This window comes from Chiroxiphia lanceolata, chromosome Z, assembly GCF_009829145.1.
Source record: "Chiroxiphia lanceolata isolate bChiLan1 chromosome Z, bChiLan1.pri, whole genome shotgun sequence".
NCBI classification, from domain to species: Eukaryota; Metazoa; Chordata; class Aves; order Passeriformes; family Pipridae; genus Chiroxiphia; species Chiroxiphia lanceolata.
In genome coordinates, this window is record NC_045671.1 from 72,198,941 (window position 1) to 72,211,421 (window position 12,481).

A 12,481-nucleotide genomic window follows, 5' to 3' on the forward strand; every position below is an offset into this window, starting at 1 on the left:
GTTGTGGGAGGTGCTTGCAGGCTTTGCTGCTGACTTCTCAGACTGTTAATAAACATTATTCATCTGTCTCTTTAAACTTGTTTTCCCCCTGAAACCTTATGAAGTGGCTTAGTAGGAGGGAATTATTTGGTGACTATAAGCATTAAGATGTTAAAGCTGAAAGTGGTGTAAACTTTGACTGAAAGGTGCAAACTGGAATTTTCACAAGCCACATGAAAATCCATTATTTTATTTATTGCAGTGCTGTAGATCTTACTAGGCAGTCCTCTCACCTTCTTTCTGTTGTAGTTGCTGGCGACGTTTCAGGTCTCCCTGGTTAGTAAAATTACGCGTTTTAGAGCTGCTGCTCATGTGCTGTACCAAGAAGAGCTTTTCTGTGAGTCCATTGTGACACTTCACTAGAGGCTTCCTGAGCCCAGCTGTCACCACCAGCCTTTGTGCACCACAGGAGCTGGTGGAGTGCTCTGCTGAGAAGGTGTGTTTCCAGACGTGGTCACCTGGTTTTGCAGTTTCTGTGTCCTTTGGAGGTGAAGCAGCTGATCCCAGGCTTTTATGCTCTTTCTCAGGCATGGAACTGGCAACTGCGCTGGCATGTATCAGGAAAAGTTAAACCTAGCATGTCTCTGAGAACTGGAAATGTACCAAAGCATAGGAGAGAAGATAAATGCCATTGAGGAGTTCTGGGTGTTGGATGAAAAAAGATCCATCACCCATGGAGTGGTCTGAGAGATTGCTGGTCAGCAGCTCACCTTGGTCAGGATCTGACCAGACTGATTTCAGGACATGTTTTCTCAGGAAATGTTCTGTGAAACCTCTCTCATGTCAGACAGGAAGGACTCTGTAGGAAATCTTACAGAAAATGCTGTAGTATGTAGAATGAAGCAACCTGTTTTGATACTTGTAGAAGCAGCAGTGGATGCATCTTGGGTTCCCTGTGTATTGGGAATAGGTTGGAGTACCTAGGTGAAGGGCAGCAAAATGAAACTTTTGTCTCACTGCTGAAACGTACATGAAAAAATCCCAATTTTTTTAGCTTTTCAGTAGCTTGTCATTATCTTGCAGAAGGTTTGTTTCCAGCAGTACTTTCAGATGTTAACATTTGAATTTCTTTGCTTTATTCTAACAAAAAGGTAAGTTAAGCAAGGGCTTTTTTTCCTGCTGAGGAGTGATGTCAGTTCACATCATCTGAGGCTATACAGCATGGCAAGTGTTTTGCTAACAGTCTTGGGGGAGGGGTCAGCTGTAGTGAAATTGCATAACCATTTTCTGTCACTTAAAGGTCTGATATGCCACCAGTCTTTCAAAGCATGTTAACGTTTAAATACTTTAACCTACTCAGATATTTTTAAAGTGCCGTGGCTCAGAAGAGCTGATGGTAAAACACATAAACGCCCGTTGTGTTAGAAAAGATAGAGAAGTTGTTTGACCGTAGATATTCTGGTACCTGTATTCTTTTTTTCTGCAGAGTGACTGTCAGTTTCAGGCTTTCTGAGAAGGGAATCATAGAAGTTCTGGGGTCAATAAGGAGCAGCTTGTGCTGTGCCTTGAGGTGTGCAGTTGGCTGACCTTGCTGGTGCACAGCTTAGGGCACTGCATGCAGACTCCAGCGCAGTTTTCTTGTGTGTCACTGAACAGCAAATCTGTTGTTAAAGACAGTCTGTTTTGCCAGGCAGAAATGTGTCTGTGGCCTTTTAAGAACAAGGAAGCTTAAATGAAGCTTGCTAGCAAACAGTCCTGCAGGAGGCAGGATTCTTAGCAACAGAAATAATGAGATCTGTCATTCTGTCTTTAATTGTCAAAGGGCAGTAGCAAAGCAGCTAATGCACAGTTGTTAATCTGGAGTACCAGTTTCTCTTTGTGGTCCATGTACTTTGGATACCTTGGATGACTTCTAAGAGATCTGCAAAAGCTACTTAAGAAAAGCAAGCCGATTGTTAGGAGATTTAAGTTCTCACTGCATGTCTGCACATCCTATAGAAAACTTGCAGATGAGTGGTTTTCAGTTTCTAAGAAAAAAATTTCTAGACTTGAAGTCTGAATAGTAGTTTGCTGGAAAGAAGCCTGTATAACAGAAGTTACTCTATTCATAAATAACAATACTGAGCTAGGCTCACATTTTAACAGTGGGACATTGTTTGGCTTTTCTGTTTTAAACTCTTGCAGTAGTTTAAAGCTAATATTCCAATTAGAGAAAATTGGGAGAAGCGTCAGGGGAGAGTGAGAAGGAAACTAATGCTTAGTAAGAGCCATTGTTTTGTTTACTGTATTGAATCTTCACTTATTAACAAAAAAACGAAACAGAAAAAAATAACAGACCCAAAACAAAACAGCAAACTTATAACAATTGAAATTCAAATTTAGGAAATTAATACATCAACAGACAACTTTGAACTTAAAGGTTCAATTGATTTGAAGTAATGTGGAATGATTTTTTATTTATTTATTTATTTTAAGAAACTGTCCATTTATTTTATAGGCTGCATGGGGACTTTGGTTTGCTTCTTACTCTATTAAGTGCACTTTGGAACAGGAGATATTTTGTAATGTAGAATGACACTTGGAATATAGACAATGAAGGGATCTTCTTGAGTCCTGTCTCTGCCTGTTTGGGGTCATGCATCAGGAAAGAGGATATAGCAGTCTCAAGGATATTCTTCCTCTGCATATTTTTGGTAATGTGGTGTCTGGAGCTGATGACCTTAGAAGGTTATAAAAGGATACAGGGAAGCAGCTAACAGCTTGAGTACCTCTGCAGAATCTGGTTCACAAGTAACATTAATTGCCGCTGAATTATCTGACATATCTATCTTGTCTGGGATTAATTTTTGCATTTGGCTGAGCTTAACCTAATTTTTCCACTGTGACGTTTGAAATGTGAAAGCTGTAAGTGGTCTGGAGTGGGAATCTTTGGTTTGAGATAAGACATGAATGGTGGCATTTGGAGCCCAGATTTGTGGTTCTCTGAGCCCTAAACCTTGAAGGAAGCATGTAAATCTTGTCTTGCCTCTAATGCCCTCGTGTGATTTTCTAGTTCTACTTTTTTGTTATACTAAAACCTGTCAAATTTAGCATTCTGGGGCTGGAAACCTGCAGTAATTATCTGTTTTGTCAAGAAAGTTTGAGGTAGAACCTCTGTGGTGTGCAGCTCTCACACTGGTCTTTTCCTTTCAAATGTCTGTAATGATAGTGCAAACAAGGTTCTTAAAAGTTAATCATCAAGGGTAATAATGGCTCTCTCTACAGCATTTCATTTGGCATAAGAAAAAGCTCATTTTAGGCTTGGCAGGAGTTAAAATCCCAGTAATGCTCATGAGAATGTTCTGCAAGCAAAGCTTCTATTAATCCTGTTCCTGACATGCTCACACATAATTTGATGTGAAACCTGAAGCACTTGTACTGAAAGATCTGCACCTGTGTTTTTGGATGTACAGAAAGCAGTAATATGGGTACAAACTGATAACCCAGTTACCAGCTAAAGGTCAAAATGACCTTTGCATTGTTGAAATCAGCAACAAGGGTTGTATTGAGGTGGGAACAGGTATTATCAACGCTCTCTAACCCAATAGAATGGATGTAACAACACATGATAAATCACTTCATTTGTGGAAGTTATCCCAAAATCAGAGGGTGTTTTTCAAGCTCCAGAATTAGTAATCGCTGACTTGTTGCTAACCAAATTCTGCAACAAAACACCAATGTTTAACAAGTTCTGTTCTGTACAAACATTTTTGTAGTGCTGGTATCTATAATTTTTTTCTGTGTCTTACAGAAGTGTGCAGACACCCTGGCTGTACATAGTTTAAAAAAGAGCAAAGGTTAGTGAGCAACAGTACAATAATATAATGATGATTCATAAAATCTGTATCTGTGTCATCTGTGAAAAGTACTAGAAGCTTATTTCAAAAGTATGATTCTGTTACCTTTCAGCATAAAAAATGCTAGGGTTGGTGCAGAGGTTTAACATGTTAGAGAAGGGTAACTCATTTCTGAGCTAGCATAATCTTAAACAGCAAAATCCTAAACCTTTTAAAATGCTTGCCTCTGAAGCTGTGTGTATTAGGTGTATCTGTTAGGGTGAAATGATGATTTCTTAAATTTCAAGGCTATTTTACTGCATTTCCATGGTGCTTGGCAAGAAAAAAAGAACTGCAGTCTGCTGTTGGAGATTAATCTCCTGTTGAGATCTCGGGTATTTAAAATGAACTTTGCAGTGTGCAGTGAATTCTGGATTTTGACCCTAAACCTGGTATGTCCTGTTTTGAGTGTGGTTGGCTGGGACGTGCAGTTGTCCTATGGTACATGCTGTTTGCCAGTCCTTCAGAGACAGTGCAGTTTCTTGAATATGCAGGTAGATGTGAGGCTAGCACGACTGTGGCCACGGTTTAGCTGATGAGAAGGAATTGTAGTTTCTTACTCATCACTGGCAGAATAAACTAATAATGATGCTGCAGCAGAAGAGCAGTGTTTAGCACTGGGGACGTAGCCCTACCCTCAGGTAGCTCTGACGTTTGTCTTTTCAACATCTTTTTCAGCAAGCAGTCCTGCAGGAAGCTCGGCACCCTGAGTGGATGCTATGCAGCACCAGGAGGGGAGAGCTGCATTGTGTCTGTCGCAGGCCTAATCCTATGCAGTCCTCAGTCCTTCAAGGTTTTCTTTTTTTGGACCAGGAGGATCCTTCATCACTTCCTTAGTTTTTCTTATTTTGGCCCTGAGGTGAGACAGGGAGGACTTCGAGTGAATCTAGCACTTACTTAGTTCCCACTCCCATTTTTTCTTTTCCCCCCCAGGAAAGGCTCAGATTTGAGTGACAGAAAATTCTGAGTTGGAAGTGACCCACAAGGATCATCAAGTCCAAGTCTTAAGCAAATACTAGGATATTGTATTGTACTGTACTGCAACCTTGGCATTATTAGCACTGTGCTCTTACCAGCTGAGCTAATCTGAGGGTCATAGTATCTCCCAGTAGTGTTCCACGTAGCTTTCAATCTGCCCCAAGCTAGCACAGCTGCTGAAGGAGGTACTATGGGTGGATTTAAACTAACCCTGAGCCTTCCCCTCCCTAAAGCAGGTTTTTTAACCTGTGGAAGTTGATCAGTCGACCTCCCCAACCAGTTACATGGTGGTCTAAGTCTGAGCTGGGAGTTGGGGATGGATGGAGACCAGCAAACACAGCGGCCAGAATTCAGTAAGCAGGCTGGACCCCTTGCAACTGTAAGGAAGAGGAGCAGTTGTCTAGCTTGTTTCCCCCAGCCCTATTTGAGGGATCCAGAAGATGATTTTTAAGCCATTTATCCTGGCACACTGCTAAATTTCTGAGTGTCTTAAAACGAAGATGTTCACATAGTTTATCAGTGCACAGCTGGTGTCTAGGACCTATGAAGCCTAAATGTGCTGTAATTAAGAGTATTAATAGAAGAGTGGGTTACCACATGCTACAAGTGGAATACTGCAGGAGAAAGAGGAAAACAGCAATGACCTGGTGACAGGCCAGGTGTGAGAGCTGAGAATGTTCAACTCTGCATGTGTCAGTTCAGTGAAAATCGCGTTGCTCCTTGGTGCTGTTGATTCTGTACCTTAAAATAGAACTTGATGTTTGTTGTCTGAGGGTCAGGTACCAAGGAATGGGAATGGAAAGTAGAAATAAATGTTTCTGTGTTACTTTCATTAATATGAGGATAACTGGACCTGAGGGAAATTACTGGCTTTAGTATGGAGTGTTTTTGTTGTTAATCTTTAACCTGTATCAAGTTATCAGTGGAAATAAATTTGGAAACCAGAACTGGGTGTACTTTGAGAAGGTTCCCTGTGCAATGTCATCCCACAGCCAGGTGACAGGAAGAAAGGAACTGATTTTCTGTGTAAACCACAACACCCATCTCTGTCATATGGAAACATGAACGTTGAAACTTGCTGCTGAAAAAGCAGCTTATGAAACAAACAGCACAGGCATGGAGTGTAGTGGACTGATGGAGCCTGATTATGAGATGGAGTCTGCTTCACCATTGCCTCAAGGTGGAGTTAAAAAGTCTTGATGGCACAGCTGGGCTGCTGTAGGAGCCGGGCGACTTGAAGAAGCTCCAGGAGGCACCCAGCAAGCCAGCAGAGGCAGGCAGAGGAGCACAAAAGATAAATAGTTGTTACAGTCAAAAAACACCAGAAGGACTTACTCTCCCATATAAGGTGTACCAGGTAGATCTTGCTTGGAGACCAGGGAACCAGCCGGGGACACTCAGAGCCCATCTTGGTCCCGGGCGACCTTGACTGGGATACTGGTGAACTGGCCAGTGGGCATCCGGGGTACCACGGCGAGGGGATTTAGGGAATGTGGGGGGGCTGTTGGAGCACAGCTGTGGGAGCTGCTGCCACCCCTCGGAGGATACAAAGGGACCAGGGAAGAAGCCCAGCAGAGATCTCCCAGCTCGCAAGCCAGCAGCACTTCATGGGGATGGTACCTCCTGTCCTGTTTTAACAGTTACCCTTAGCTTTTCCCACTTTTCTGTCTTCCTTCTTTCTCTTTGCTCTTTTGTGTTACAAAATAAAGTTGAGTTATCGTTTTGGGATCCAGCATCTGGCCTCGTTTGTGCCTTAATCTCACATATGAGAATGTTTTAGAACCTGGTTCCCCTCTGCATCTGAGAGGATTGGAACATGGAGGCACTGGCTTCAGCTTGGAACTTTTGAAAGAGACTTGACAGCACTTGATGTTTACTCTTCAACTAGCTACCATAGAAAAAGAATTAATGGAGGAAAAAAAGAGGGCTTTACCACACCGTATTCAGTATGCGTAATGCCACATGGAGGAAAAATTGCAAAGGTTTTACTGCTTAGCCTGTGTGATTCATGTCCAGTGCAAAGCTGGCTATATGTGGTGGGCAGCAGAAGCAGCTCTGTGGAGTGGCAGGTGAAGCACTGGGAGCCAGGCCCAGTGCTGCCATCCCCTCACTGCATCTGAAACTGAGAACACCAAATTGTCATCACAGATCCAGCTGCCATTTGGATATTGTAGTTCTTTGTCCCAGATGAAACTGGGAATGTGATACAGGTGGATTCAGGAATGTGTGAATTTTTTTGAGGTCTGTTCTGGTTGTTTTGCTGTTGAGTGGTCATGTTTTTAATATGATATGAAGTATCATCCTAACCAGTCTAATGACATTCTCGTTATGACTTTGTGCAGTTGAACCTGAGAAGAAGATAGTTTCAAAGGGGTGTGTGTGATAAAGGAGTTGTAGTGCGTGATAGTAAGATAAAGATACTCAGAAGCATAACAAATTTTAGCTGTGTTTGTAAGTCTGAGGTGTCCTTACATAACTTGTAAAGCTTGAGGAAATCCCTTTTTATAGCTTTCTGCGGTTTTTTTGGACGTGAACAGTTTTGTTTTGTTTTTACAGAAAATTGGTGAATTCCACCTATGAATTTAAATTGGTTTTTTTTTTAATAGTAAACAATGCTGCAGGGTTCAACTTCTGACTTTTGTGTAGTCAAATGCAGTGAAGCTTTGTTTTTGTTATTTCTCTGCTGTTTTGAATAACTTGGTTCAAATCCCCTGCTTCAGCAACCTTGTGCAGCTCCCTCGGGGAGGCTGTGCTGTGTCTTACACAACTAGGGAGCTGACTCTCTGGCTCCTAGAACCGAAGTTGCCTGCTTTTTTCATCACAGAAGCTTTTTCTCAGGACGGACAGGTAACCTCTGCCAGGGCTTCTCTTTACGGTGCAGAATGTTTTGCTGTGCAGGTGGAGGAGTGCTGTCTTTTAATCTTGTGTGCTGAGATGAAAATTACTTTTGCTTTTCCTTCTCCTCTGCCTAATTCTAATTAACTTTGGGGTTGGGAGGGGGGAAGGAAGGCAGAGTTTTGAATGTGCTTTTAAAGCTGTCTTGCCACTGTGCCATTTCTGCTGTCAGTGTGCCTGAGCAGTGCATGTTGTTCACAGGCATATGTACAACTTAGGGAGTTGAGTGTTCCAGGTGGGCAAACTGTCCAGGGGTGTTTTGGTACTGAAAACCTCTGCTGTGTGGACAAGGTGGTTGTTGAATTTGCCTCCTCTGATAGCCAAGATACTTCACGGCCTAGCACCTGTCAGTAACTGGCGTTAATTTGTTAAAAACTGGCTTTAAAAGTCTGAAAAACTAGAATCTGATACTGAATAACTTGGTTTTTCTACGCTACCGTGATGGTAAAGTACTTCTAATTCTAAAGAACATTAAAGCCTCTTTTTCACATATTTTCCTTTCCTATGGATTTGGGGTTTTCTATGTGACGGTTTGTTTTGGTGTTTGGTTGGTTTTTTTGGTTTTTTTTTGGAAGGGGCTATGCATTTCTCTAGGCAAGAGAGAAAAATATCAAGGCAGCATTGAAAAATACTAAATATGAAACCCTGTGAAGTAACACCTAGGTGTTTTGTAATCTCAGTGTTCAGATAAGTCTCTTGAATGTATTCAGACTATCACCTGTAGATAGTGGTAAGTGCAGTTTTTGTGAAGAGTCAGAAAGTAAAAACCCAAAATACTGTAGTAATAAATAGCTGAAAAGCAACAAAAGGTGTTCTCTGAAAGTGACAGAATATGTGATTTAAGCTCTTACTAAAGCAGATGGTACAATATAGCATCTTGATTTTAGTTTTAGGTTTTCTGGGTTGCTGTGTTAGAGTGAATATGGAAATAGATAACATTCATTCACTTTTTAATACTAGGAGGTGTTTCCACATAATTGGCAGCTTATAGTCTTTTGGGTAAGACAGGCAGTTGTTTTGAGTTTTTTAGTTCTTGATTTTCTTGCAGTGTGCTTCATTTATTCTGTTAAAGAACATTAGCGAAAAATACAGGCAGAATTTAGACTTTGTTTTCTGTTACTTTTCACTGAATACTTGGAGTAAGATTTGGAGGATCATCTGCTGTTTCTTCTTCAGGTTTTTGAACTAGCACGTAGTTTTCAGGATTATTCCTTTTCTGATAGAAGGAAAAGGAGACCTGGATGATATTGGATTTTATGATGAGAGAAGAAGTCATTATCTCCTTTGTATTGATCTTATGGAAATAAAAAAATTGTTGAATATAGAGGTGCTCCCAGTGATCTCTGCTCTTCAAAGACTGTTGTTTATTGACCAAAATATTCTAATGCCACTTCTGAAAGAACATTTCCTTCCCTACCAAATGCTGTGCAGGTACATAAAAATTTTAGATGTCCATTGTTTAAAAAGTTCAGTTTGAAGCCAGTGTGTTAGTTTCTTTATGCAGATGTGCATCCTCCTTCCTTTTCTCTCATGCTATGTGGCTCTTGGTCTCACACAGTTGTGTTGAATGTTCTCTGTTTTTGCTGGAATTCGATTCAGAACCACTACAATGTTTTGGATTGAAATAACTCTGTGTTGATATTTGTAACATAACTGGAAGAAAGTTGGAATTGTGAAACACACTCAGATCCTTTCCCTGAAGAATGGTTGGGATGCACAGATAGTATCATGAATGTTCCTGTTCAGTTTTATGGAGGTTAGATTGCTTGATTACAGAATCTCTTCGTATCCTTAAAAATGGAGAAAATCCCATCTCTGCGGTAGGTGGCCCAACCTTAATATTTGTAGTTTGCCATTGGGACACACGAGGAATTCACAGCTCTCTGCCTTCATGATAGTCTCCATGTTGTTCTTGGCCTTTTTCAGGGTGCTTGTGAGATCTGAGGAGTGTCAGGGTGACAGGGGAATTGAAAGCTGAAGATGCCAGCACAGTTTGGGCTAGATTGAAGTGACTGTCTGAGACATGAGAGGGCTTTTCTGCTTTGTTGTTTCAGAACTGGGTTTGGTGTGGGCCCCTGCTGCAGGTTAAAGCTCATTCACATATCTTTTCCTGTAATGTTTAGAAAAAGTTGAGGGATGTTGCTAGGCCAGTTCATGGTTCTGTGAAATAAAGATTCATGAAAAGTGAAGCTTTGCAGGCAGGAAAGGGGGAAAACACTTGAGTCTTTGCTCTGTAAATCCTGTGGTGTGTTTGTTCCCTGATCACCCCACCCCACCTCCCCCCTCCACAATGTCTTGCATAGGGGGCTTGCAGATAAAATCACCAGCCCCATCCAGACAGGGTGGGAGCAGTAGAGGTGGTGACAGTGTCAGCAGCAGTTATTTCTGTGTGTCAGACCAAATACTAAAAAATAGTACTGGTACTGTGCACAGTTCTTGTTGTCTGGCCTACCTTTTTGTGCAATTATTTTAACACTCTAAAGCCACACATAGCATTTACAGGAAAGTTTTTGAAGTGACAGACTATCTGTGGGCAGCGTGGGCAGCCTTAGTTACTCATAGCTGTACATTGGCTTTGTTTGTGGCTTCCATGTAAGTATTTAAAATAGTTTTTCTGAGAAAGCCAGTACATGTAGATTATGGCTGACTTTAGTTCCGGGTAGCAAATACACCTCTAGTTGTGATCATCAAGGTATTTATCTGGAAATTGTGTTTCAGTAAGGTCTGTGTGCAGTGCTGTGATACTAGAAACATTCTCAAACTTAAAACTTGCCTCCATGGTCTCCTAAAGAGTTCTCAGAGTAAACAAAATTTGCTTAGAAGATGGTTTTCTTGCATTTCCTCTCCTCTTCATTTAGAATCACTAGGACCTGGTTACAGCAGCCATATGCTTGAATACAGAATGAAAGAAATGCTACTGATCTGGATGGTAATTGATGTGCAGAAGGAAAAGGAGTACATATTATATGTTGTTCTTTGAATTTCTTCTTTACTTTTAATACAAGTAGGCTGTGACAGCCAGAAATACCTTACAATGGATTAATGTGCTTTGGGATTTGACACATTAGAAGAAAGTCTTCAAATAAATAAAGTATATGCAAACACACATATATGAAGGATTGTGGATCTTTTATGAAAAATTTCCTTAAGGTGGCTATCCTTTTATTCTACATTAATGTATTCCAGGTTGTCTTTCATTTATAATCCAGTAGGTGTTTTCTTTAATCTTTGAGGACTTAGTCACAGCTGTCAAAATAACGAGCTGTTCATGGTGTAATTTCTCCCCCCCACCCCAGCTTAAGTAATTGTTACCAGAAGAAGTAGTTTGTTGGTTTGTTTTTTTTTTTTCCCCTTTAAGTTTACATTGAAGTGCTCTGAAAACTTGACGGGGTATAAGGTTTGTCTGGGAGCCCAGCAGTGCCCACAGTGCCTGCTGTAAGGGATCACCTGTGAGGCTTAGGTCAAACAAGAGGACCCGAAGGATGTCTGCCAATCTGCAGGGTTTACATGGATGTTAATTTCCTACTCTAGTCCTGGTTGGATTAAAGGGCTCAATTATGTCAGAGCTTCTGGCAAGCTGTGAGTAGTTACTCGTGTGTAGCGTGACTACAGGTGGTGTCTGGACAGGCAGCCAGTGGCAGTCTGATCAAAGGAGAGGAATCAGCCCCTGCTTGCAAACCACCCTTTGCCTTAGCCCAGCTGCCCTCACACCCAGCCCCATGTTCGTGGGCTTCTCTGCCAGAAACACCGATGGTTAGTGGCCCCTTCCTAGGTACCACACCGAGGAGGGATGGATTGCTCTTGGGAACAGAGTTCTTGAGCTGACGTGCCACGGCTTGGAAGTGCTGGTAGTTCTTCTGCCTCTCCCCATCTCCATGGAGATCTAGGGACTGGCTCAGAGCTGGTCTGGGCCCCAGCTGTCTGTCCACCTGGCTTTCATGTCTTCAGTGGCCTCAAACCCTAGCTAAAACGTGGAGCCACTTGTGCAGACTTGAAAATCTCTAATAAAGTATATACAGGTCAGATAATTTGCTGCGAGGGGTTTCACACCTACTGTCGCTATTCATTTATATGCAAGTGCTTCATTACAATGAAAGTGCTCCTACAAGCCACAGGCTGCTAGAAGCCCTTTCTTGAGAGAGGAAAAAGAGAATTTTCCTTTTTTCCCTTAAGGTATCTGCAGCTAAAATAGATAATTACAGTTCACTCTGCAAGCAGTATGCTATAAGGAAATGCACAAGGATCCGAAAACTCCAGCAGCGGTAGTGACTACATTTCTGGATGGCATCTTGTGGCAAGCTGCAATTTTTGGTAAATTTTAACTGTTCACTTAAATACTGAGTAGCTGTAGAGCCATAGAGATATGATCTGGTGCAAGTGGGTTCATGGACAGCTTCATAACTGGTCAGATGATTTGCAGTTTGCCTGCTCTGGATTTTTTTCCCCAGCAGAACTGAAAGGTTGTTTTTACATCAAAAATAAGTCAGTTATATTCTCCTAGTGCTTGTGACATAGATGGGCAATGAATTTCCGTGGGGCATTCTGTTGAAAAAAATTGTGGTGAGAATCAGACTAGATTCCCTTCTCTATAGCACAAAAGACCCAGAAAATAGCTGAAAATACTGTTTTAAAAGCAAAAGTGGGTTTGATGTAGCTGTTTGATACCTGCTGCTGCACTGGTAGCCACAAAACATGCACTGTTGAAGGTCTCTGAAAAAGACCCTGTATAGGCTCTCCCTTTCCTCAGAGACCCT

General features: G+C 41.6%; 1 protein-coding gene across 14 annotated transcripts in view; it reads left to right on the forward strand.

Annotated features, from left to right (window-relative positions):
• Positions 1–12,481, forward strand: part of SEMA4D (semaphorin 4D) — a 95,593-nt gene that overhangs the window by 41,074 nt on the left and 42,038 nt on the right. The window lies entirely within an intron of this gene.